We start from the raw sequence: 5,006 nt of genomic DNA, 5'->3' as shown, positions 1-5,006 counted from the left end.
ACTCAGCCGCATCCGGGATCTCTCTCACGACCTTAGCCGGACCCGGGTTCGGGCCTTCCTTCCTACGCGCTTGTCGCTCTCTCTCCGATACCCTTTAGACTCGTCCTCGCTCGGCTCTGCTTTTGGCGCCGGTGCGCCCCAGGAGGCGGGCGGCCGGCGTGGGACCGCCGGTCAGGGTTGGCCCCGGTGGTCGCTGCGGACCCCCGGCGGCCGGTCGACCGGGGAAACCCCCGTGGCCGCGCGCGTCGCCTGGTGCAGTGCGTGGGAAGAGGCGGGTGAGCCGTCTCTGCCGGTGTCACGGGGGCTTGTCACGCTGCTGCTGCCGCTCCTCTCTTTCCCGTCATCGCCAAGGCGGTCAGGCCGGGTGGCGGGGGTGATCTTCCGTTCCGGCGGGCGCCGGTTCGGGTCTTACGGAGGTGCGGAGGTCAACCTGTGCTCTCGGGCGTCGGGCCTCCCGAAGAGCCGGGGCTCGGGCGCGGAGCCCGGCCCGGATTCGGCGAGGAACCCTTTCGTTCGTAGGGGACGCCCGGTTTTCTGACACCTCGGGGGTCGGACGGGGCGAAGGCAAACTCTCTCTCGCCGATGTCCTGGGTCTGCCGCGGGCGCCCGCCCTGGGCGGGTGGCGCCGCGCCGGCCTTAAGCTTTTCCGCTACGCCGCTCCGGAGCTGAAGGGAAGGAAAGACCCCGCGCCTTAGCCGGCGCGGACCCCCTAGGTCCGGCCGAGCGAGGGTCCCTTCCCGCCGGGTCGGCGGCCGTCAGATCGATCGGTGGGTGACCCGCGGGTGACGGGTGACTCGTCCGAGGCTTGCCACGCGACGCGGAGGGGGCTTGTCTCGCAACCGGCGCGTCCTCGCTCTTTTCGCCCCCAGCGGAGATCCACTATCGGCGGCGTGAGAGCTGAGGTCGCAGGGACTTTGTCGGAGACGGATGTCCGAGGCCCTGGTACTCCGACTTTTGGTAAGCTAATTGACACGACCCGCTGTCTCGGACACGGTTCTTGACGGGGGTGTTCAAAAGTATGTCACAGAGAGAGTGTCACCTGTCCCATTACATGAAGACCAACTACTCAAAGTGTCCGACTTTGTGGAACTCCGGCCCGGATCCGGCCGTCAAATTCAACCTCATTCCGGTAGTGCCTGTTCCGCTCCGAGGCCTCCTCCGGGGCCGTCCGACGCCCGGTTCCACGGCGGGACCCCCGACACCGACTCGAGGTGGTACCCCTTTTTGCCGGCCGAGGTGCGCCGCCGCCGGCGTGAGGACGCCGCTCCCCGGTGTGAAAAACGGCCGCCGGAGGAATTTTGAAAGTTGAAAATTTGGCAAAGTGTCGACGGAAGTGCCAACCGCGCCGGCGGGGAGGCGCCCGTCGCCTCGCCCGGGATGGCGGCACCGGCGCCGGGTCGCCGCGCCTGCCAGCGGCCGCTAGTCTCCCCGGACGCCCGGGGGATTTCCCTTCCGCTCCCAGCGGCCGCAGTTCTCCTTCTGGTCCGCCTGGCGGCTGCCTCCGCCGGCTGCCAATCATCTCTCCCCGGCCGCCCGGGGGATTTCCCTTCTGCGCGCCTGTCAGCTCCTGCCAATCATCTCTCCCCGGCCGCCAAGGGGGATTTCCCTTCTGCGCGCCTGGCAGCTCCTGCCAATCATCTCTCCCCGGCCGCCCGGGGGATCTCGTTAAGGTCCGTGTTTCGTGGGGTTTTATTTCAAAGTTTGTCTTTTTTTTCCCCAAAGTGTCTAAGAGCCGATCGGCTCAGCGGGGGGCGCCCGTCGCCTCGCCCGGGATGGCGGCACCGGCGCCGGGTCGCCGTGCCTGCCAGCGGCCGCTCGGGGGATTTCCCTTCTGCGCGCCTGTCAGCTCCTGCCAATCATCTCTCCCCGGCCGCCCGGGGGATCTCTTATGGTCCGTGTTTTATGGGGTTTTTTTTTTGTGCGTTTGACCTTTTTTTCCCCCAAAGCGTCTAAGTGCCGATCGGCTCGGCGGGAGGCGCCCGCCTGAAAACTGCGGCTTGCCACGCGACCTGAAGAGGCTTGTCACGCAACCCGGGGGGGCGGTGCCCTCGCTCTGCCTCCCCCCCGCGGGGATCCGCCGTCGGCGGCCTGTGAGCAGAGTTCACTGGGACTTTGTCAGAGTCGGGTGTCCGATCCCCTGGTACTCTGACTTTTGGTAAGCTAATTGACAGGACCCGCTGTCTCGGACACGGTTCTTGACGGGGGTGTTCAAAAGTAGGTCACAGAGAGAGTGTCACCTGTCCCATTACATGAAGACCAACCACTCAAAGTGTCCGACTTTGTGGAACTCCGGCCCGGATCCGGCCGTCAAATTCAACCTCATTCCGGTAGTGCCTTTTCCGCTCCGAGGCCTCCTCCGGGGCCGTCCGACGCCCGGTTCCACGGCGGGACCCCCGACACCGACTCGAGGAGGTACCCCTTTTTGCCGGCCGAGGTGCGCCGCCGCCGGCGTGAGGACGCCGCTCCCCGGTGTGAAAAACGGCCGCCGGAGGAATTTTGAAAGTTGAAAATTTGGCAAAGTGTCGACGGAAGTGCCAACCGCGCCGGCGGGGAGGCGCCCGTCGCCTCGCCCGGGATGGCGGCACCGGCGCCGGGTCGCCGCGCCTGCCAGCGGCCGCTAGTCTCCCCGGACGCCCGGGGGATTTCCCTTCCGCTCCCAGCGGCCGCAGTTCTCCTTCCGGTCCGCCTGGCGGCTGCCTCCGCCGGCTGCCAATCATCTCTCCGGATTTCCCTTCTGCGCGCCTGTCAGCTCCTGCAAATCCTCTCTCCCCGGCCGCTCGGGGAGGCGGGATCTCGCCCTCTGGTAGACGCTAGCAGCCTGCCACCTGCTAGGGACTCGGCCTCTGGCATTACCCAGGCTCCGGCAGCCCTGGGTCGGCCTGGCTTTTCCCAGCCGCCTGGGACGATCTCTCCCTCTGTCCTGGAACCCTGGGCCGGCCTGCCGCCTCAGGCTTAGCCCCCTGGGTCGCCTGGAAGTGGCGCCGCCTTGTGGACGAGCCGGGGAGAGCCGCTCTCCGTTGCCATCCGGTGGATTTTTAGCAAATTGCAGCTTTCCATAGCAAATTGCAGCCTTCCACCTGCTAGGGACTTAGCCTCCGGCATGTACCCAGGCTCGGGTAGCCCTGGGTAGGCCTGGCTTTCCCAGCCGCCTGGGTCAATCTCTCCCTCTCTCCTGGAACCCTGGGCCAGCCTGCCGCCTCAGGCTTAGCCCCCTGGGTCGCCTGGAAGTGGTGCCCTCTTGGTAGACACTTAGCAGAATGCAGCCTGCCACCTGCTAGGGACTTAGCCTCTGGCTTTACCCAGGCTCGGGTAGCCCTGGGTCGGCCTGGCTTTCCCAGCCGCCTGGGACAATCTCTCCCTCTCTCCTGGAACCCTGGGCCGGCCTGCCGCCTCAGGCTTAGCCCCCTGGGTCGCCTGGAAGTGGCGCCGCCTTGTGGACGAGCTGGGGAGAGCCGCTCTCCGTTGCCATCCGGTGGATTTTTAGCAAATTGCAGCTTTCCATAGCAAATTGCAGCCTTCCACCTGCTAGGGACTTAGCCTCCGGCATGTACCCAGGCTCGGGTAGCCCTGGGTAGGCCTGGCTTTCCCAGCCGCCTGGGTCAATCTCTCCCTCTCTCCTGGAACCCTGGGCCAGCCTGCCGCCTCAGGCTTAGCCCCCTGGGTCGCCTGGAAGTGGTGCCCTCTTGGTAGACACTTAGCAGAATGCAGCCTGCCACCTGCTAGGGACTTAGCCTCTGGCTTTACCCAGGCTCGGGTAGCCCTGGGTCGGCCTGGCTTTCCCAGCCGCCTGGGACAATCTCTCCCTCTCTCCTGGAACCCTGGGCCGGCCTGCCGCCTCAGGCTTAGCCCCCTGGGTCGCCTGGAAGTGGCGCCGCCTTGTGGACGAGCTGGGGAGAGCCGCTCTCCGTTGCCATCCGGTGGATTTTTAGCAAATTGCAGCTTTCCATAGCAAATTGCAGCCTTCCACCTGCTAGGGACTTAGCCTCCGGCATGTACCCAGGCTCTGGTAGCCCTGGGTAGGCCTGGCTTTCCCAGCCGCCTGGGACAAATCTCTCCCTCTCTCCTGGAACCCTGGGCCAGCCTGCCGCCTCAGGCTTAGCCCCCTGGGTTGCCTGGAAGTGGTGCCCTCTTGGTAGACACTTAGCAGAATGCAGCCTGCCACCTGCTAGGGACTTAGCCTCTGGCTTTACCCAGGCTCGGGTAGCCCTGGGTCGGCCTGGCTTTCCCAGCCGCCTGGGACAATCTCTCCCTCTCTCCTGGAACCCTGGGCCGGCCTGCCGCCTCAGGCTTAGCCCCCTGGGTCGCCTGGAAGTGGCGCCGCCTTGTGGACGAGCCGGGGAGAGCCGCTCTCCGTTGCCATCCGGTGGATTTTTAGCAAATTGCAGCTTTCCATAGCAAATTGCAGCCTTCCACCTGCTAGGGACTTAGCCTCCGGCATGTACCCAGGCTCGGGTAGCCCTGGGTAGGCCTGGCTTTCCCAGCCGCCTGGGACGATCTCTCCTTCTTCTCCTGGAACCCTGGGCCAGCCTGCCGCCTCAGGCTTAGCCCCCTGGGTTGCCTGGAAGTGGTGCCCTCTTGGTAGACACTTAGCAGAATGCAGCCTGCCACCTGCTAGGGACTTAGCCTCTGGCTTTACCCAGGCTCGGGTAGCCCTGGGTCGGCCTGGCTTTCCCAGCCGCCTGGGACAATCTCTCCCTCTCTCCTGGAACCCTGGGCCGGCCTGCCGCCTCAGGCTTAGCCCCCTGGGTCGCCTGGAAGTGGCGCCGCCTTGTGGACGAGCCGGGGAGAGCCGCTCTCCGTTGCCATCCGGTGGATTTTTAGCAAATTGCAGCTTTCCATAGCAAATTGCAGCCTTCCACCTGCTAGGGACTTAGCCTCCGGCATGTACCCAGGCTCGGGTGGCCCTGGGTAGGCCTGGCTTTCCCAGCCGCCTGGGTCAATCTCTCCCTCTCTCCTGGAACCCTGGGCCAGCCTGCCGCCTCAGGCTTAGCCCCCTGGGTCTCCTG

This window comes from Leptodactylus fuscus, unplaced genomic scaffold, assembly GCF_031893055.1.
Source record: "Leptodactylus fuscus isolate aLepFus1 unplaced genomic scaffold, aLepFus1.hap2 HAP2_SCAFFOLD_933, whole genome shotgun sequence".
NCBI lineage: Eukaryota > Metazoa > Chordata > Amphibia > Anura > Leptodactylidae > Leptodactylus > Leptodactylus fuscus.
This window is presented reverse-complemented; position numbering follows the sequence as displayed.